Here is a 22,885-nt window from a genome sequence, read left to right as displayed (position 1 = left end):
CCAGGCAGCTATTCATCTGCCTGCTGTCTCTAGAGATGTAGTTATTCTAGACATTTAGTATAAACGAAATCATACCCAGTGTGGTCTTGCACTTAATGTTTTTGAAGTTCATTCATGTGGTAGCAGTATCAGTATCAGTATTTTAATTTCTTTTGTTGACCTTAAAAACCAAAAGAGCCAGCTATTTTACCAGCAAAATGGGTTTATTCGGGACTTGCAGACAAATTGCAACTCAGAATGAGCAAACTCTGGCAAATCATAGGTAAGGCGAAGAACAGATGGGCTTGATTTTAAAGGGGAAAAAGAGGAAGTTGGGAGGGACTGTTTCAAAGAGTGGTTTCTCATTGGCTGAGTGTGGTGCCCTCTCATTGGTTGGGCTATTCTCAGGAGTCCAAACCTGAAGGCAACCAGCTAAAGAGGTTCAGGTGAGGTGTTTTGCTGGATGAGGAGAAATTCTTTCTCCCTCCTGCTGTGGTAAGTCTCCCTGTTTTGGGGTCTGGGTGGTAATGCATGAGACATCCCCCCTTCAGAGCTTCCTGACTCCATTTTAAGTGAAGTTTCCTTTATTATTTTTAACACTTTTTTATTGCTGAGTAGTATTCCGTTGTATAAAGGTACATACACACTTGGTGGATCCACGGTTTTTGCTCTATTAAGGGAATAATAATAGATTTTGCCTATGGAGGAATTCAGTCCTCATTCATCAAAATCGTATATCTCAGCATCTCTGTTGTCAGGCTGTCCCGTTTGTTGGTGGAAAGAAAGCATTAAGAAAACCTGGGTTCCCTTTGGAGAAGTAGATTCAAGATAATTTTATTCTTGTTTTCGAACTCCCTGTCCATTCATTGAAGTCTTAATTAGGAATGTTGGAAAGGGAGAAGCCTTCCTCTATAAAGGGCGCAACAGGACTGAGACAAAAATATATTTTTCTAATTTTTTAAAACTGAAGTTTTTTATCTATAATAAGGCATCAAAATTATTGGAACAATGTTGTCTTAAAGTATGATACCCAGGTATTTTAGAAACTATTTAAATCTTTTTCTCTACTTTACTTTAACAGTTTATTCCCTCTCCCTTCTTTGGCCGAGTAGAGTAATGAGCGGCACTCAATGTGAGCGCTGAAGGAAGAAGGGTGGTCAACTAGAAAGAGAACGGCAGTAAAGGTAGTGCTTGTATATAAAATGAGAAGTAAAATAAGGTGTGGGCTGGTCTCAAGTTCATATTCATCTCCATTTTGAGGTCTGGCACTGAAGCTGGAGTTGAGAAAAGGTGGGTTTTACTGTTGGTTTTTCATTCAATCAGTTTGAGGAATTTGCATAATGATTTTGCATCTTAATTTTTGCCTTTGTGAAACTAACACTAGCTAGGCCAGAGGCCATGGTGGCGACTTCTTGGCTTTCAGGGAGCCACCCCAATGAGACTGGTGGGGTAGGGGCTGTTTTCCCTGGTCTCCATTCTCCTCACTGCATATTGGGCCCACTTTGGTGGAGGCAAGGCTGACACAGAAACAGAATGGGGGGGGGGCATACCATGTGCCCAGAGGACCGAGACCCTCCAGCACATTGTCACCACACCAAATGTACTCTGAACCACTCTCTGAGATTCAGGGGAAGCCAGGCTGACCAGTGTTTCTCTGCATCTATGGCTTCATTTGTGGTGAGTCTTCCTTGCATTTTTTGTATTGTTCACCTGCTCTCAGTCTTTTTTCTTTGATGGATACATTATCTGTCTAGCATTTCAGGACAAGATATATTTGCCTAAAAGTGGATTGCATTCATTATTATTCTGGTTAATTCCAGAATGACCCTGGGCATGAGACATCCCAGGTTCAAGTTCTGCTGTATCAGTAGTGACCTCTTTTTCTCCAAAACCGACTTCCCAGAGTTTTTGGAAGGAGCAGACATGCAATATGGCATAAAATGGATGTGAAGGACTCTGAAATTTGTGGATCTCTGTAAAAATGTCAGCTATTCTGGTGGTGATCTTATCTCTGTTGCTTTTATGGCTCTGTAGGCTCTGAGGCCTGATAGAAAGAAATGGCATTCTCTAAAGATGAGCTGCACTTAACATCACTCATTTTTTCCACTAACAAACCAGGGTGATTTCATAATGATCCTAATTCCTTTATTTGGCTTAATGGCCAAATTTCCTACCATGGATAGAGGCTCAGGGGGTGGATGTTTTTTATGGATTTTTCCCTTTGGCCATATTTCCAAGTTGTAATGCTTCTTACGCTTTTGTTGGAGTTCTCTCAAGGAAGACTTCTAATGTCCCTGCTTGCCAATGTCCTGTTGGCAGGGGGATGTTTTGAGAGCCAGCCAGCCATAAAAGTCTGCTGCCAGGAAATGAGGCAGCAGTTAACAGGCTGGGGGCCTGTAGCCCCGCTTGGGCGGCATCCTTCCTGCTTTCGTTCTGACAGGCTTTGCCTCTTCTGCCTACTTAAACAATGTATTGTTCGCATCTGATACTGAAAGCAAAGAGGTGCCTGTAAATAATTCAGACAATCCAGAAATGTATAATTTAGGAAGTCAAAAGTCATCTGGTATTTTACTTCTTCCTCAAAACTCCTGTAATAGGTCTATTGATTATTTCTCTAGATTTTTTTCTATGCATATACTAACATTTGCATTAGTTTTCAAAATAGAATGAAAATAGACACACAGTTCTGTATCTTTGTTTTTCACTTAAGTTACATATGAGAATTTTTGTATTTTTAAATCTATCTCATTCTTGTTAAAAACTGCACAGTATTGAATGGATGTTCTATGCTTTAATTAGACTCCTACTAAAGGATATTTGGGATTTTTTCTGATATTTCTTAAAAAAAACTTTTAAAACTCCTCACCCAAGGATATGTATATTGATTTATTGATTTGTGAGAGAGAGAGAGAGAGATACATAGAGACATCAATATGAGAGAAAACATTGATTGGTTGCCTCCTGTAGTATGCACCCTGACTAGGGACCACACCCGAAACCCAGGTATGTGCTCTGACTAGGCATTGAAACCACAACCTTTTGGTTTTGGGATGATGCTCCAACCAGCTGAGTCACCCAGTCAGGGCCCTAATATTTCAATATGATAAAAAGTGCTACAGAAATATTTTTTGTTCATATTTCTTTGCAAGCCTGTGTAAGGGCTTTGGTTGGATAAGTTCCTAGACATTGCTGCCTACTCTTGAGTAATGGTGAATCTTAAGCTGTAAAATAAAACAAAGTAAGTTGCATTTTATTATGAAAGGAAATTTGGTCAAACCGAAGCACGTCAATAAAACGTGTGGGTCATACCTCTTGCTGGCTCCCACAGTTGTGGAGAACATAATTCCTAACTCCACTGGTTTACTTCCTGGGTTCCTTGTTAGTGAGAGATCGATCTGAGGTAACAGACTGGTCTGGGCCTGGACCTGTGTGTTTCCATTTATTATTAGGCAGTCAGTGTGGCACAGTGGACGAGAGGTGGATTCTGGGGCCAGCCTGCCCCATCTCACATCCCAGCTCCACCGCTCACCTACCTTGGTGTTCTCATTGGTGAAAGCAAAGGCAACAATAACGCCTACTTCTTAGGATGTGGTGGGGATTCAGGGAATTATACCTATTAGGTGCATCATAAATATTCATTACATGGTAACTATCAATATTATTAGTACAAAATATAGCTAACCATTTATTGAGCACATATTCTGTTCCATACATGGAGTCAGCATTTCACAGATACGGACTACTTTAATCCTCACAAAACTCTACAAGCTAGGTATTACCAACCTTACTTTATAGATTAATAAATTGAGACTGAAAAATTTAAATAATCTGCTAGGTTCTCTCTACCAGTCAGTGGAGGAGCCGCCTCTGTCTGGTGGATGAGAGCGTTCCCTGTATGTAGAGTGGTCAAGAAATCCAGGGCTTCCAGGGCGCGGCAAGAAGAGGGTTGCACACTAAATTCCCCAGGGCCAACCAACGGCCTGTTCAGACATAGGAACAGAAACACGGTCTTCCTCCAGTATTTGTCGATTAAGAGTGCTACCAATCAACTTTAGCTCCAAACATGTATAAGAAAGCTTTTTTGGGGGGTTGGTGTCAGATATAGTGAAAACAAACGTTTTATTAAGCAGTGGTGCAAATATATCGCTCCCTGTTTTGGGTCACGTTGTTTCCTCAGGCTGGAGTGGTATCCTTTCACTCTCTGAGTCCTTCACTGGCTTTCTGGTCTTTGTTGGTCCAGCAGAGGCCACCGGCTTTGGGAAACCTTCACATTGAGAACGCGCTGCTTCTTCCTCAAAGTTCTTGCCCTTTTATGAAGCGGCTGTCCATACAGTGCTCTGCTGTGCCTCACTCAGCTGCCTCCTGTCATCGGACCTGCTCCTCTTGAGGAAAGAGTCCATTCCTCACCACTTTTTTTCATTCAGCACATTTTTAGTAAGCCTCTACTAAATGCTAAGTTGTTCGTACACTAGGTCCTGCCTCCTCCTGTATGTTCAAAGACTTTGCTCTTGCACTTGTCTTTCTTCCTCCCCTGCACCACTGATTCCCCCCCTCTGTGCAGAAGCACTGCCATCAGCACCAAGCCTGCTGTAATGTCTCTCATGTTAAAAAAAAGTTTCCTTTTCATCAAGTTTGCATCTAGTCATGGCCCTATTTCTCTGCTCTTATTCGTCGAAATGCCCCTCAGAAGAGACGTCTACCCTGGGGTCACACTTCCTCATCTCCCACTCCTTTAATCCACTCCACTCCAATGTAGTTGTCAATCTTCACCACCCTCTGAAATCACCCTGGTAAAGATCGCCAATGACTCCATCTTGGTCAGTTCTTCGCCCTCATCTTCCTCAACCCCTCAGCCACACTGGACATGGTTGACCACTGCCTCCTCCTTGAAAGACTTCTCTGAATTTTTATGAGCCCATCAGGTTTTTTTTACAGAAAGTTTATTTTTATAGAAGTTATACATGTCAAATCTTTTCATCACAATCCCTTGCCCTTCCATGGTTTATGTCTCATTTATCCCGGAGTGAGTCCTGGAGTACCATGTCTGGAGTGAGAAGGTTTTATAAATTTACATGGAGTTACTTCATATGTACATTACAAATATATGAAAGTCTTTAAAAAAAACACAGATGGATTAGCCAGTAATTTAAAAGAATTGTTTCATCTAGGGAATAGGAGCAAATGGAGTGGAGGAAAAAAAAGATGGAAGTAAGATTTGTCTGAGTACACCTCTTTCTCTATTTTCAGTGTTTGAACTTCCTAAATGTTTTACATATTCAAAAGTAAGCTTAAGGCTATAGTAAACAAACCCAAAGATTAAATAAAAACAGCCACAAAGGAATCTAACTGTATATCAATTTGATAACTTGGGAAAGAAAAAACAAATTCAAGTAACTTTTGAGCACAGCACTGTGACCCTATACTCTTAGTGGGTTATATTCTAAGAACAAAAAGAAAGGCAAAGAAAGTTTCGAGTAGGTTCATTGTGGTCAGTAGTGGTATTGATAATGTGATTCTGAAACAATTTTGTGTGTATTATGGGGTAGATCAAATTAATGAACATACCAACGTTTTTGTGAGCCAGAGTCTTCACTATGGATAGAGAGAGATACAAGTACAAATGTGGAATTGGGGAAGGCTAGGGTGAACCCCACACGGTTGGAATTGAACTGGAGGTATGGAGTAAACCTGTGTGTGTGTATGTGCGTGCGTGTGTGTGTGTTTCCTAGTATGTACACTAAAAAGGCCAAGAAACAAGGACACACACATCTAGAAATCAGCACATCTAAAGCCAAGATCTTAGTTTCTGAATGCCATTCCCCACTAAAAAGAAACAGGGCTCCTTGGGAAAATGGTTGGTTCCATGTCAGGGGCAGAGAAGATAGAGTAAGCCTAGAAAATTCTGTGTGTCAGAAAGTGAGACAGTGCTCAAAGGCTAATGGGGTCATATTTGTTGCTGATTGTCTGCTCTGGACAAGCCCCTAAGCAGATAGATGCACGGACAGGGCCTAAGATGGTACATGTAGAGGAGCCACCGACCCCACTGGGTCTTCTGGGGCATCATGCTGACACATGCTTGAGGTCTCTGGCTCAGTCATTCACCTCCAGTTGTGAAGTCCCCAAACATTGTGGCTTTTGTCCCAATCCCAGCCACTGCCAGGGATTATGGAAAATCTGTATGCTCTGAGTCAACCAGGTGTGCTGTGCAAGATGACCAAGAATGGGAATATATTGGCCTAAGCTTCCAGAATATTAATCATTTTGGGAGTCCTTTCCCCCTCGGCTGTGGGCATGATGAAATGTAGGCACACAGAGTCAAAAAAGGGTGAGCTGGGGTTCAGCCCCATGAGGATGGAATGACTTACTGCCTCAGCTTGCAAAAAGCAGATACTTACATGGATATTAATTGTGAAAAAGCATTGCCTGAAGTCTCTGGAGAAACAAATGTCTAAAAGAAGGAACAGATACATTACCTGAGATTGTTCTTAATGGAGCAAGGTATTCATTTGGTCCAATGGAGTTCTTAAAGTCAAAATGAAATCATGGCCAGACCACATTGATTGGACTCTTTCCAAATCACACCTCAGGTAGGGATCCTGCTGTTCCGGAAGATGCCAGATTAACTAAGGTCACATGCTTCAGTCGAAAGCAGGAAAAGGATGTGGTAGTGGCATATAAGAACCTCATCTTATGAGGTGCAGGTTTAAATCCCTGATAGGAAAGGAAAAATATTTATTGTTCCTGCAGCTGTAACTGATTTTAAAAAGAAATAAATGGAAAGGGAGTGGTTTTTCTGTTTACAGCTTGTGTAATGGACATCTGTTTTCATTCACCCTCTCAGCTCCCACTCCCTCTTCTGGTAGCATCCCTTCATTTCCTCTTGGGACACTCACTCTCCACCTAATGTCACCTCAGAGAGAGGGCTAAATAAGGTGCCCTGTTCTCCCAAGCCAAGGATGGGAGTGAGGGAAAGCGGGTCAGCAAGAATCTCCTTCATCCTTGTAAAAAATACAGCAGGGTACCCTCTCTGTTGTGACTCAGTGGATTGAGTGCCGGCCTGTGAACCAAAGGGTCACCTGTTTGCTTCCCAGGCAGGGAACATGGCTGGGTTGCTGGCCAGGTCCCCAGTGGGGGGGTGCATGAGAGGCAACCACACATTGATGTTTCTCTCCTTCTCTTTCTCCCTCCCTTCCCCTCTCTCTAAAAATACAGCAGGGAAAGGAGTGGAGAGCGCTGGGTTGGAGTATGATTTGAAGTAGGGTGGTCAAGAACAGCCTCACTAGGATTTAAGATTTACCTGAGATTTTCTCCCCCAAAACCCCCCTGCTCCATCCACCCACAGTCTTCCCTATCTCAGGTGATGACATCTCCAGCCTTTCCGTTGTACAGGCAGGAAACTCAACCAAACAAAAAAGAAAAGCAATATGAAATGATCTCTCTCATTCACTCATACCCCACATTCAATCAGTCACCATGTCCTGTTTACCTTTGAAATATATGCAGAATCAGACTGTATCTGCACAGCTGCAGACTGACCCATGCCACCAGCATCTCTTGCCTGGATGATTACAACAGCCTCCTAGATGGTCTCCTCCTGTCACTGCCCCCTGAAGTCTATTCTCAGCACCACAGCCAAAGTACCCTCTGCAGCCATAAGTCAGTTGGTATTACTCCTTCCTAAAATCCTTCCACTGGCTGCCTGACTCACTCAGACAAAAGGCGGTCTACACCATGGCTTAGAAAACCCCAAATGACCTAGGTAGCCACTCACTTCCGTGGGCCCATCTGCGATCATATTCCTTTTACTCATTCTGCTCAGCTGCCTGGCCTTCTGTTACTTAATGCTGCACAGTCTCATGCCTTGTGCCTTTGCATGTGCTGTTCCTAGGTTCTGGGATATTTTTTCTCCAGATATCATATGTCTCACCCACTGAACTCCTTGAAGCCTTGAGTGTTTTCTCCCGCCTCATTCAGCCGTGTGGCACCGGCAGAGTAGGCAAAGTTGAGTTCAGACTTGGCTGTGGAATTTAAACTGGGGAGAGACAGAAGCAAGGGGAAGAGGAGGCTGAGGGACAGTTAAAAGGTAATAGGAGAGATGGATCATCAGTCCAGTTGAGGCACCAGTAAAAGAGATGGAAAAATGTTGGTGGGGGAGGGGGAAGAGTAGATTAGGGAGGGTGTGTGGCTGTTGGTAATGACATGACTGGATTATGACTCTGGGTGTCAGTGGCCAAGGCAGGTGGAGGGCAGGATCCCTGGATGGGATGGAAGGAACTGAGGGGCCAGGGCTCTGGGCTGGTTACCTGAGGGGATATTGCAATTGGCAATCGCCAAGAATTAAGGAGATTGGAAGGGTTGGAGAGAGAGGCAGCAAGTCAGGGGCTATCATCTTCAGTGTCCCAGAGCTGAGAGATGATTGCAACAAGGAGAGATGTGTGTGGTCCCACCTGGTGCCCTGAGATTTGAAGATGCAGATAGTGAGGAAGGAGAGAGGCAAGAGGAACCGCCCTCCCCAGGTCCAGGGCCATGTGGCCTGTGAGTGGAGAGCAGCTGCCATTGGACAGAGCTACAGGGAGCAGTGTCATGGAGAAGAGCCCAGGGATAGAGGGAGTTTTGGCTGATGACTGTGAGTTTCCTGAGGACCCACAAAAGGCTTCAGGAGTTTGGGAGTGGTGGGTCAGGGCCGTGCAGCTGTGGGAGATTCAGAGTACACAAAGGGGAGGGGACCTGGAGTCAAGGGTTCCTGGGGGGTGGGGTGGGACACGACATAACCAGGACTAAAAGGCATAATGACATGAGTCATGGTGGGAAAACCTAAATTCCTTCCATGAGCTGAAGTTTGAGGAAAAGATTTTTAAAAATTCTTCAGCTGAAATGACTCAGCAAATCAACTAGTAGCCTGCTGTTGTAACAAATATAACTTTTTGAAGGTTGGGGGTTTTTTTTTTTTAAAGAAAAGTAATGCATGCTCATGGTAAAGATATAATTTAAAAAATTTAGAAGAGCAAAAATAAAAAAGTAAGAATCCACCACTCCCTCCCAGCCCTACTCCCTGTGGTAACTGCTGTTAACAGTTTCTTGGGCCTTCTTTCAGCTGTGTTCTATTCCCGCACAAGCATATACAGTATGTAGATTTTAAAACATTGATGGGAGCCTTACTGCTTTATAGCTTGGTTTTATCCCTTAGCAATACACTTGATAACCTTTTTTATATATACATAAATTACCCCATTCTGCGGTATGTTATATTATTATACACAGTCTGTTGAGCTAGTCCTCTGTTGTTGGCCATCTAGGAGATTTCCAGGTTTGTCTGCCTAAACATTGCTTCCACGAACTTCCCTGAGCATAAATTGTTTTACTTCCAGTTTTGTTGGCAAGTACAGAACAGGTATAATATTTAAATATGTGCACACTGTTGGGGTTAAATACATGTTAACGTTTTACCGTAACTGCTTTAAATCTCCCAGTTTACCAGGGACCACCACCTTGCTCTTCAAAGCAGTTGTACTAATTTATACTCCCACCTGCAGTGAGTGCAAGCACCCCCATTACTGCCACTCCCCACCTCTAATCTTTGACAACACATGGTATCATCAGACTTTTGTTTTGCCTGTCTGTTGGCTAGGAAATGGTGCTGCACTGCTTTATTTTCATTTTGATGAGTTTTAAAACTTCGGATGTTTCTTGGCATTTTGGGTTTCCTTTTTTTTTTTTAATCATTAAAGAACCTGTTCTTCAGCCCTGGCTGGTGTGGCTCAGTGGATTGAGTGCTGGCCTGTGAACCACAGGGCCACCAGTTCAATTCCCAGTCAGGGCACTTGCCTGGGTTGCAGGTCAGGTCCCTAGTGGGGTGCTTGAGAGGGACCCTCCCTCTCTTTCTCCTTCCCTTTCTCCCTCCCTTCTCTTCTCTAAAAATAAATGAAATCTTTCAAAAAAAGAACCTCTTCTTCAAATTGTCCTGGTTCTTTTTGTCTCCTCTTCCAAAGGGATGTAGGGTTAATTTGCAGAAGTCTGCAAAAAACCTTTGTTGGGCTAATGAGCTATAGCTTTTTGAATTCTTTTCATAGTGATTGCTCTAGAGATTATAGAGCCTTCACTTTACTCAGCCTTTCCAGAGTTCATACTGTATCACTTTTTGTAGAATGTAAAAAATTTGCAATCATGGCGGTCTATTTACTCCCCTTCATGCTTTTGTTCTAGTTGATATATGTATAGCTACACTTATAAACCCTTGTTATTATAATAAACCTTATCGTCTTTGCTTTAAGTGTTATTATGTATTTTATTTTAAGTATATTTTATTGATTATGTTATTATAGTTGTCCCATTTTTCTCCCCTTTTCCCCCCTCTGCCTTGCACCCCTTCCCTCCTATGTTCTTGCCCCCCTAGTTCATGTCCATGGGTCTTACAGATAAGTTCTTTGGCTTTTCCATTTCCTATACTATTCTTAACCTCCCCTGTCTATTTTGTACCTACCATTTATGTTTCTTATTCCCTGTACCTTTTCCCCCATACCCTACCCGCGGATAAGCCTCCATGTGATCTCCATTTCTGTGATTCTGTTCCTGTTCTAGTTGTTTGCTTAGTTTGTTTTTGTTTTCTTTTTAGGTTCAGTTGTGATAGTTGTGTTTGTTGTCATTTTACTGTTTGTACTTTTGATCATTTTCTTTTTCTTAGATAAGCCCCTTTAACATTTCATATAGTAAGGGCTTAATGATATTGAACTCCTTTAACTTGACCTTATCTGGGAAGCACTTTATCTGCCCTTCCATTCTAAATGATAGTTTTTCTGGATAGAGTAATCTTGGCTGTAGGTCCTTGCTTTTTATGACTTTGAATACTTCTTTCCAGCCCCTTCTTTTTTTTTTTTTTTTAAGATTTTATGTATTTATCTTTAGACAGATGAGGGGGAAAGGAGAAAGAGAAGGAGAAAACATCAATGTGTGGTTGCCTCTCGAGCGCCCTCTATTGGGGACCTGGCCTGCAACCCAGGCATGTGCCCTAACTGGGAATCGAACTGGTGACCCTTTGGTTTGCAGGCCGGCACTTAATACACTGAGCCACACCAGCCAGGGCTTTCTAGCCCCTTCTTGCCTGCAAGGTTTCTTTTGAGAAATCAGCTGATAGTCTAATGGGAACTCCTTTGTAGGTAACTATCTCCTTTTCTTTTGCTGCTTTTAAGATTCTCTCATTATCTTTAACCTTGGGTAATGTAATTATGATGTGCCTTGGTGTGTGTTTCTTTGGGTCCAACTTCTTTGGGACTCTCTGAGCTTCCTGGACTTGTGTGTGTATTTCCTTCACCAGATTGATGAAGTTCTCCTTCATTATTTTTTCAAATAAGTTTTCAATTTCTTGCTCTTCCTCTTCTCCTTCTGGCAGGCCTACGATTTGGATGTTGGAACTTTTGAAGTTGTCCCTGAGGTTCCTAAGCCTCTCCTCATTTTTTTGAATTCTTATTTCTTCATTCTGTTCCAGTTGAACATTTATTTCTTCCATCTGGTCCAAATCACTGATTTGAGTCCCGGTTTCTTTCCCTTCACTGTTGGTTCCCTGTATAATTTCCTTTATTTCACTTCAGATAGCCTTCACTTCTTCTTTTATTTTGCATCCATACTCAATCAGTTCTGTGAGCATCCTGATTACCAGTGTTTTGATCTCTGCATCTGATAGGTGTCTATCTCCTCATCATGTAGTTCTTTTTTAGGAGTTTTGATCTGTTCTTTCATTTGGGCCATATTTCTTTGTCTTGGCGAATGTGTTACACTGTAAGGGATGGAGCCTTAGGTATTCACCAGGGCAGGGAAACCCACTTCACTGCATTGTGGCACTGTATGTGGGAGAGAGGTCTGAGAGGGAACAATGCCACTTGTTTGGCTCTTGCCTGCTTTCATCATTTCCCTTGCTTCCCACAAGTGGACTCTGCCCTTTCAGGTGCTGATTCTTGGGTATGTGGTTTTGTGTACATTTAAGGATCCTGTGGTTCCTTCCAATAGACTCTCCTGTGAGAATGGGAGTTTCTTCTGCTGCTGCAACCCCCACAGATTTTTACAGTCAGAGGTTTTGAGGCTTTATTTCCTGTGCTAGAACCCTGGGTTGCATGTCTGTCTCACTCCCCAGTTGTTCCTCCTGGCTTATCTGCATGCAAATGTGGGACTGCCTGGTCCGCCAGCTGGCGCCTTGCCACATGTCCTCTCCACTCTGGCTGCCCATCTCCACCCCTCCTACCAGTCTGGATGAATGTTTCTTCTTTAACTCCTTGGTTGCTGGGCTTCCATACAGTTTGATTTCCTGGCAGTTCTGGTTGTTTTTTTTGTTTTTAAATTGGTTGTTATCCTTCTTTTGTTTGTGCAAGGAAGCAAAGTGCATCTGCTTACTCCTCCATCTTGACCAGTATTATTGTGTATTTTAAAGGAACCAAGGAACTAAAATAAAAAATACTTTTATATTTACCCACATGTTCACTATTTCCAATGCTCTTTATTTTTTCCTGGAAATCTTAGTTCTCATATGGTACCATTTTTTCTTTAGTCCAAAGAAATTCTTTTAGCACTTCTCAGCATGGTGCAGCTGGTGACAAGTTATCATTTTGGGGTTTTTTTTTCCATTTTGTTTCAAACCTGAAACTATACTTTGACTTCATCTTGAAGAATATTTTCCTTGCATATAGAATTGTAGGTTTTGTGTTGTTTGCTTTCAGTACTCTACCATTCCACTGCCTCTGGGCCTCATAATGTATGATTCTGCAGTTTGTGTTAGTCTGTTCTGAAGGCCTGTTGCCTAGGCTACAGATGGAGGACTTTATTTTTTATTTTGGGTGGTTAGAAGTTGGATGGAGGTAGAAGAGGGTATGGGGGGATAAATGGTGATAGAAAAAATAAAATAAAAAAAAATAAAATATCATTAGAAACTGGAATGATTGCTCTCCTGTAATAAGCTACTTTTCTTCTGCTTATTTCATTTTTGGTTTCCTACAGCATCACTGAAATGTGCTTTGGTAGAGTTTCTTTTATTTCTCTTGTGTGAGTTTCACTGAAATTATTTAATTTGTTAATTTATGTTTTCAACCAAATTTGAAAAATTTTTATTCATTGTGTTTTCAAATACTTTTTCTGCCCAATTCTCTCCCTTTTTTCTCAGACTCCCAACATATGTTTGTTTGACTTTTTAATACTGTCCCGCAGGTCCCTATGATTCTGTTAATATTTTGCAATTTTTTTTACTGTTTTCACTTTGGATAATTTCTACTGATTTATATCCAAGTGTTAGACTTTTCATTGATATCATTCTCCTGCTATGAATTTTTTATTTTAATTTAAAATTTTATTTCTGCAAGTCAATTTTTAATATCAGATATTGTTGTTTAGGGTTCTAGAATTTCTACTAGTTCTTTTTTAAAGTTTCTATTGCTCTGTTGGTATTTCTTATTTTCCCCTTTATTGGGAACATGCATTCCTTTATTCTGTTGAGTATAACTAACAGAGCTGCTTTAAAATTCTTGTCTGCCAGTCAACCTGTGGATAACACTGGGGTTGGTTTCCATTGATCGTCTTTTCTCTTGACACTGGATCACATTTTTCTCACTCTTCATATGCCAAGTAATCTTGGATCATGTCTTGTACGTTGTGCTATGTTGTACAGATTCCGAATTTTCTTATATCCTTCCAAGAGTTTGATGTTTTTGGTTTTGGAGGTAATTAACTTGGTTGGACTCCAGCCTCAAACTCTGTCTTTTGGTCGGCAGCTCAAACGTCAGTTCAGTACTCTGCTTTGTGTGGGCTGAGAGTCCGCCCCGTGTGTGCAGATAAAAGGGTAGAGTGTACACTCAGAATTTGGGCCCCCCTCTAAAATCCTCTCCTTCCCAGGTCTCCCACTCATTTTCCAGTGTCCGTAGTTGCTCTAAATTCTGTCCCTTGGTTCATCAACCCACAAAGACTGTGTTTTTATTCTATCAGAGTTTCAGACGTCATGAAGCACTCACGTCAGCATGACCTCAGGCTAAAAGCCACAAACACAGAGAGTTTTTGTTATTCTCTTCTTCCAAGTTTTGGCTTTCCTTCAGAATATATCAGCTCGTGCTCACTGTGCAGCGTGTTCAGATCAGTGTGTGTGTGTGTGTGTGTGTGTGTTATTTTCTCCCAAGCTTGTAATTGTCCAGAAAAAGCTGTGTTGCTTCCTTGGTCATACTGGAAGCAGAAACCCTCATTTTTCTTTAATTTTGCATTTTTGGATTAAAATATGGTGGAACATCTTCTTATTTATTTATATTTGTGTAATTTTTTAAATGAACTGCCAGTTCATGTCCTTTGGACATTTTCCCATTGTTTTCCTCTCTTTTTTTCTCTTGATTTATAAGAGCTCTTATGAGGAATATTACCTCTTTCTGTCATACTTGTCACATATTTTTTCCAGATTATTTTCTTTGTTTATATTTTTGCCCATGAGGAAGTTTAAATCTTGTGTGTGGTCAAATTTATCTGTCTTTCATGGCTTTGGGTTTTGGGGGTCATGCTTAGAAATTTCTCCTCTATCAAAGAAATATACATATACTAGTACTTTTATAGCTACGTTTACATATTTTAACACTCAACTATTTGATCTATTTATAATTTATCTTAGCGTAAGGATTTAGGAGGTGAATCAGGATGCTTTCCCACCTATGTAACTAGTTGTACCCACGTGACTTAGATGACTCATCTTTTCCCACTGATTTTGTAGTGCTAACTGTATCACATTAATTTCTCATATTTTTGGATTTTTTTATATGCTCTGTCGTTTATTCCTGGGGTAGTGTACAAAGTATCTTAGCATTATAATATGTTTGCGTGCTCTCAGTGCGACCAGACTCTTCACAACTTGGCTTATTTATTTCTGAATATTTAACTTAAATCTTCCCTTGATCTGCTGGATTTCATCATCAAACAGTTCTTTCTATAAAGCCTCATGGGTGAATTTGTCTTGGGTCTTTCATGTTCGAGAATGTCTGTTTTTTATCTCTTCTATATGAATAACATATGCATTCTGTTTAAAGTTCTTAGATCACATTTTTACTCACAATTTTGTAAACATCCTTTCTTGTCTTCTGAGAGCGCATGTTTCAGGACAGTGGAGAAGTTTGGGGCGAGCTTGATTCATCCTGTTTTTGCGTGACTTGGTTTTTCTGCCTAGATATATGTAGAATTCTTATTTTTTCTTTCTTTTTCTTTAAGATTTTATTTTTAGAGAGAGGGGAAGGGAGGGAGAAGGAGAGGGAGAGAAACAGCAATGTGTGGTTGCCTCTCATGTGGCCCCCACTAGGGACCTGGCCCGCAACCCACGCATGTGCCCCTGACTAGGAATCGAACTGGCAACCCTTTGTTCTCAAGCCGGCACTCAATCCACTGAGCTACATCAGTCAGGGCTTTTTTCTTTAATTCTGATAATTTCTTGGTTACATCTCTATCATATTCCTTCAAATTATTAATATTCTCTTTAAATATTTTTGTTTTCAGCAGTGTTTAGTCTACTCCTTGTTCCTTTAATATATCTTTCATTTTTGTAATGTTTATATCTTTCCTTTTCTTTTATATTCCTAAGTTCTACCATCCCACTTTCCAATGAATTTTATTGTATCAGATCTTATTTCAGTTTCATATTTTCCAGAGTTTTTGAAAACAGATTCTATTTATTTAGTTTTAGAGAGAGGGAAAGGGAGGGAGAAAGAAAGGGAGAGAAACATCGGTGCATGAGAGAAACATTGATCGGTTGCCTCTTGCACAGCCCCCAACCTGGGACCAGATGCACAACCCAGGCATGTGCCCTGAGCAGGGATTGAACCGGTAACCTTTAGGTTTGCAGGACAACCCTCAACTCACTGAGCTACACTGGTCAGAACTACTTTCCAGAGTTTTTATCTTCTCTAATTTATTTAAGAGCATGGGGAAATGCTTGTCTGACATTTGTTTGTTTCTGAAGTGATTCTTCTCCTTATGTGAACCCTTAATGTGTATTTTGTTATTATATTTCTTCCTCTAGCCCGCACCAGGCTCACGTCATACCTATTTGTCTGACATCAAATCCCAGTTACACTGAAGCAGGATTTAATAGACTGGGGGAGAGCACAGGCTGGAGCCACGCAGACTGGGATGAAGTCCCAACTCCACCTTGCATCAGTTCTGTGACCTTGGGCAGCTAAGCTGGCATATTACCTATTCAGCGGACAATAGCTGTGGTTATTACTTCAGTAGGGGAGTGATAATACCTATCTTGTGTCCTTCTGATGTTAGCTAAGGAATATACAGGCCTAATGACACTACATTGATTTCTCTTTTAGGTTCATCCTAGAGAGGTACAAAATAGGTGATTTGTGAGAGCTGTCGTTATCTACCAATAAAGAACTATCCCCATCTGCTGGCCACTCTCAGGAATTAAAAATAAAAGGCTGTCCAAGTGTGCTTGTTGAAGAAACAGTTCGTTTTGTAGCTCCTGTGATTTCGGGGAGCACCCCACTTTTCTCTCTCTTCCACACTCACACACACTCTCAAACAGACTGGCATCTCCTCAGACAGTGCTGGCTGACTGTTCACACACTTATTTAGGCAAACATTTCCTTTCGGTTTGGAATTTAAATTTGTCTTCGATGCAGGCTAGACAAGTTTTCCTCTTGCTGGCGCGGTTATTTCATAGACTTGGCCTTCCCAGTCTTGTGTCTTTGTCCCAAGAAAGGGACTGCGTCTAATGTTTTTCTTTTTTCCTTTTTAGGACTCACTGAACTCACTCACACTGCCAATAGTCATGGCATGGAACTCACCTTTATTGCAGTCCATCGATGTTAAATAGGAAAGAAAATATCTCTTCATTGGCCGTTCTGTTTTTTCATTGGTCAAAGATGCAAGAGTAGCTGATAAATGAGTGGCTGGGGAGAGCTCTAGTTAACTGCTGCCTGGAACTAAGTTAGGTCTTGGCCTTTGAGTCTTGAACCTCCTGAGGTCAGTGTATTTAATCAGAGCTTTCTTTGGGGTTCTGGAAAGCAGCCACCAGACGCTGCCCTTTGGGGAGCTCCTGTTGCTGTGGGTTGCAGGGGGCTGGGTCAGTGTGGTGACTCGGGTCAGTACAATAGGAGGAGCAAACAGCAGGGCCTGTGGCCAATGCTCGGAAAGACCGGAGATCCTGCCTTTGGCACTTCTTAATCCCTGTCAGCCTGTCTGACCACCATGGCCTTCTTGTTACCAGGTCAACAGTGGGCCAGTTCTGAGTTGGCTGGGAGGGCACTACCCTCCTCTGCCTTCCAAGAAAATGCCACCTCCCACCCTCACATTCCCCGTGGCTTCACTGTGTGCCTGCTCCCAAGGGACTCCTTTCTGAGAAACTCTCTCACATCCTCATTCCGAGGAATAAGCCCTTACTCGTTCACTTTCACTCTCCACCTCTAATTACAGGGCCCTCATGCTACCCACAAACCCTCTCACCATCTACCTCCGCCTTCTCCCAAGTCCCTCTGCTGATCCCTGGCCAACCTGCTGCATCACCGCCCTCTTCCCTCCACCGCCCTGCCCCTGATTATTTTCATATTCACTGATTCTTTTCCTCCACAGGCTCTCTCTTTCTCATGCTTTTTAAATGCCTTTAGGCTGCTTTTCTCCCATTTGACACACCTCAATCCTTTATTACTTCTTTTCCTTCTGTGTTCCCATACCATTTCTAACAGCGCTGTCACCACACACCCTGCCGTTTCTGTGTGTGCGTCCCTCTGGGGCAGACCGAGCCTCACAGATAGCGGGGCTGCCCTCCTCACTGCATTCCCAGCTCCAGGCACAGCCCCTGGCACATAGGAGGCACTCAAGCTGTTGAGTGAATATTTGTGATTTCAAATCTTCATTCGTCGATCAAATTTGCTCTGATGTTTATTTTCCCCTGATTTCATCTGTGTCTAAAATTCGTTTTAACTTTTCATTTGGAAGTACTTTCAGACTTTCGAAAAAATTGTAAAAATAGTATCAAAAATTTCCATACATTATTCCATCCATACATTACTCAGATTCTCCAAATGTTAACACCTTACATAACCACAATACAATGATCAAAACCAGGAAAGGAAAATGGATATAATTAATGTACAGACAGACCATATTCAGATTTTGTCAATTGTCCCATTAATGTCCCTTTTCTGAACCAGGATCCAAATCCAGGATCACACATGATATTGTGTTACCATATCTCCTTAGGTTCCTTTATTCTGGGACAGCTTCTCAATCTTTTGTCTGTTTGTTTATTTTCCTGACCTTAACATTTTCAAGGGCACAGGCCAGCTATTTTGTAGAATGTTCTCCAAATTAGGGTTGTATAACATTAACATTTCCTCATGCTTATGTTCAGGTTTTCCTTTTTTTTTTCTTTTTTTCTTTTTTGCGCCAAGAATGCATCCTATCAGAGGGTACGTGGTGTCTGCCTGTGCCGTTACTGGTGGTGTTAATGCCGATCACTGGGCTGAGGTAGTTCTGGCAGGTTTCTCCACCCTAAGGTTGTTGTTTTTCCTTTGTAATTAATAAGTATCTTGATTATGTAATACGTTGGTTCTTATCACACTTCTGCTGGCCGATTTTAGTATCTTCTGATGGTTCTGGACTGCTGTGGTTATCATTGTGGTGTTTTCCAAATGGCGGTTTTCCTGTTTGCAAGGGTTTAAGCGGGGCTGGGGAAATGGGTTGCCCACGGTGAATCTTCTAGGGCCCAAACCCGGGAATGACTCTAACGCATCCCCACCGAGGCCTGAGTGTCCCACACAGCGCCCTGGGTCCCAGCTCTCTCTAAACCACTTCAGTCTACGGATGGCTCTTTTCCTTTTTCTCCCCCTGCCTCCCAAATCTCCTATTTCTGGATACAAATAGGCTGTCCTGATGGGTGGTGGTGATCCTGAGGAGACACCAGGAAGGGCTATCACAAGTAAATTGATCACAACTTAATTATTAATTCATGCCCCTAAAGTACATACTGTGGAGATTAATGCTCCAAGCCGAAAGGTCCTTGGCTCACATTTTTAGAACCATTGTCTTAAGATCAAGGTAGCATATAATACACCAAGACCTACTCTCTTTGGGGGAAACGCTTTCTAACCCATCCCGTGCTGCGTCATGAAATCGGTGACCTTGTGCATCTTTCCTGAAGCACTCAGGTGGAGTTACTGAGTCTGCAGAGGGGTTGGAGGTTGAATGAAATTAAGAAATGCTAAAACTGTGGATCCTCCACAGAACGCTTCTTAGGTTCCACTAGTCCATGAAATATAGAGTGTTTATTATGTAGAAAAATCTTCCAATTTGTAGACAGCGTGTCTGAGAAAAGAAAATCTTTCTTTTGCCACATTTGCAGTGAGTACTTTTCAGTGTGACCAGATTTAGATTGGTTATTCTATGGCCGTACGAATCTGCATGCTTTGCGGGGACTGCAAAGCAGGCAGCCAGGGTTCTTAGCTGCATGAGGGCTTCCGGGGATACACAGGGCAATGGCTTTGGGATTTACAGTCAGGATTGAGATGAAGAACAAGAAATAATGATTTTCTCTGTCTTTCGCTAAAATTAATAAATAAAAAGAATTTTAAAAAAAGAAAAAGAAATGACGGCTGCCTCGGGCCCTGGGGTCATTAGGCTAAGGAAAGTGAGGACGCTGTTGGAACAAGAGACAGTCAAAGCGTCCGCGGTTTCTAGACTTTGTTTCAGTGTTAGAGAAGCAGTCTCCCAACTAAACACCACCCTGTCCCCCCAAACCGGGGCATTACAAAGGAGAATAAACGAGACGTGTAACACTTGGGGGGCCAGTCGTTCCCCTGGCTTTTTCCTCTGTGGGGCTGTTATTGGCAGTGGCTGCAGATGGTGTGTGTCTCCTGGAACCCATGGGCAATGGGGCAGGGGCTGGAAATCGGTCTCTGCTGGGATTATTTTTTTCTTTTAGATGTATTTTATTGATTATGCTATTACAGTTGTCCCAATTTTTTCCCCTTTGCTGCCCTACTCCCAGTACCCCCATTCCCTCCAGCTATCCACCCCCTTAGTTCATGTCAATGGGTCATTCATATAAGTTCTTTGGCTACTTCATTTCTTGTACTGTTCTTAACCTTCCCCTGTCTATTTTGTACCTACCATTTATGCTTCTTATTCCTTGTACCTTTCCTCTGATTCTCCCCCTTCTCCCTCTTAGCTGATAACCCTCCATGTGATCTCCATTTCTGTGATTCTGTTCCTGTTCTAGTTGTTTGCTTAGTTTGTTATTTGGATTCAATTATTGATAGTTGTGAATTTATTGCCATTTTAGTGTTCATCATTTTGATCTTCTTTTTCTTACATAATTTCCTTTAGCATTTCATGTCATAATGGCTTAATGATGATGAACTCCTTGTCTGGGGAGCACTTTACCTGCCCTTCCATTCTAAATGAAAGCTTTGCTGGATAGAGCAATCTTGGATGTAGGTCCTTGCCTTTCATGACTTGGAATACTTCTTGCCAGCCCCTTCTTGCCTGTAAAGTTTCTTTTTAGAAATCACCTGACAGCCATATGGGAACTCCTTTGTAGGTAACTGTGTCCTTTTCTCTTGCTGCTTTTAAGGTGATCTCTTTATCTTTAACCTTTAACGTTTTAATTATGATGTTTCTTCCTGTGGTCCTCTTTGGGCCCATCTTGTTTGGGATTCTCTGTACTTCTGGACTTGAATGTCTATTTCCTTCACCAAATTAGGGAAGTTTTCTTTCATTATTTTTTTTCAAATAAGTTTTCACTTTCTTGCTGTTCCTCTCCTCCTTCTGGTACCCTTATGATCTGGGTGTTGGTACGTTTAAAGATGTGCCAGAGGTTTCTAAGCCTCTCCTCATTTTTTTTTAATTCTTTTTTCTTCCTGCTGTTCTGGTTGAATGCTTTTTCCTTCCTTATGTTCCAAATAGTTGATTTGATCCTTAGCTTCATCCCCTCTACTGTTGGTTCCCTGTAGATTTTTCTTTATTTCACGTAATGCAACCTTCATTTCTGCCTGGGTCTTTTTTTATGTCATTGAAGTACCCAGTGAGTTCCTGGAGAATCTGATAACCAGTGTTTTGAACTGTGCATCTGATAGGTTACTTATCTCCATTTCATTTAGCTCTTTTTCTGGAGTTTTGTTCTGTTCTTTCATTTGGGCCATATTTCTTTGTCTCCTCATTTTGGCAGCTTCCCACGTTTATTTCTGTGCATTAGGTAGAGCTGCTTTGACTCCCTGTCTTAGTAATGTGGTGCATTGTAGAAAAGCGCACCTCTTAAGTTGTATGAGATGGAAACTTAGGTAATCACCAGGGCGGGGCAATCTGTGTAACTGTTCTGTGGCTCTGTGTGGGGGAGGGCTCACAGAGGGGACAGTGCTGCTGCCTGGGCTCTGGTGTTTTGCCTGGGAGGGAGCTGTCTCCAGGCACTCACACTTCACTTTCTCTTAGTATGCCACTGGTGTCCTAGCTGTTGCCCTGGTGCTGAGTCCCAGAGGGGTGGGTCTGCATTAGTCTTAAGTCTGTTGTGGGCCTTATAAGAGGAGTCTCCTGAGAATCCTACGGTTTCTTCTGCTTTTCCAACCCCCACTTATTTTCATAGCCAGAAGTTATGGGGACTTTTCTTCCTGGTGCTGGAACCCTGGTCTGGGTGGTCTAGACTGGGGCTGGGATTCCTCACTCCCTAGGTATCCCCCCTGTTTTTTATCCACCACACATGAATGTGGGACTGCCTGTCCCCCTCTCTGCACCTCTCCACCTCTCCACCCCTCCTAACTGTCTGGATGAAGTGGCTTCTTTAAATCCTTGCTTGTTTGACTTCCACACAGCTCTCTTTTGGGATAATTCTGGGTGATACTTGTCTAGTTGTATTTTTTGCTACAGTTGTGGGTAGAGGCTAGACCTGTTTACCTACACCTCCATCTTGACTGGCAGTCCATAATTTTATTTTTTTGTATAAGTTGGATCAGTGCAATGTCATTGTTACCCAGGCAAAGCAACTGTTCCCAGTGGTGGCCGGCTGGGCAAAATATCCACTCTGCTGGGGTTAGAACCCAGTCTGATTTTCCTCCACAGCTGGCGTAGCCCAGGGAAACAAAGGTTAATCATGAATAAATTAAAACCAAGAGCTATTTTTTATGTTTTGGGGAAATCTTTCTGTTAAAGTGGCAGTCCCAAGAGAAATTTTCAGAACCCTTGAAGAATGAACTGGCTAAAAGTTCTCTGCACAGAAGCTGTTTGTCATGAGAAGCATATTCTAAACAAAGGCCACCTTCAGAGCCATAGGACTTGGGTAACTCATACATTCCTCTGGCCAGCAGTTGAAGATGACCTTTCTGAGGGTAGCTCTGTCCACAGAGATAGCACTGTCTAGGAATGAAAGCTTTTTTATTTCCCCTCTAATAAGGTCCCTGGGGCAAAGGTCTCATTTCACAACTCTGAGCTTCAAGTTTACAGGGTCCCTTGAAAGCTTCACTTCACCCAGCTGGGTTCTCTAAAAGAATGACAACAAGGGACAGTTGAACATGATATATCACCACTGGGCACAGTGAACTTGAAATAACCAGGGCACAGATGGGATACTTGACTGGACACATATGTCATAGTGGAAAAGGACAAAGAAAGTCCTGTTCTTGTCCATCACTGAGCACTGTAGACCCAGGGGCATAGAGCCACACAAAGGCTGTGTTCTGGAACACTTGTTGGGGGAGGGGGTTCTCACAGGGCTGCAGGGAAATGTTTTACTTAGGACTTGTGGGAACTCTGTCTGTCGATCTGCCTACAGATCTGGCCTCACGCCGGGACTGCTTGATTTGGGAAAGCACTTGCAGAGGCCTGAGAGACCTGGGCTGGAGGGAGGGGTAGTGGCTGAGCCCCTGTCCAGGCTGCCTTTATTAGTCACATGAGTATTATCATTTCCTGTGTA

Source organism: Desmodus rotundus, chromosome 2, assembly GCF_022682495.2.
Source record: "Desmodus rotundus isolate HL8 chromosome 2, HLdesRot8A.1, whole genome shotgun sequence".
In the NCBI taxonomy this organism is placed as follows: domain Eukaryota; kingdom Metazoa; phylum Chordata; class Mammalia; order Chiroptera; family Phyllostomidae; genus Desmodus; species Desmodus rotundus.
Note: the sequence above shows the minus strand (reverse complement) of the source record.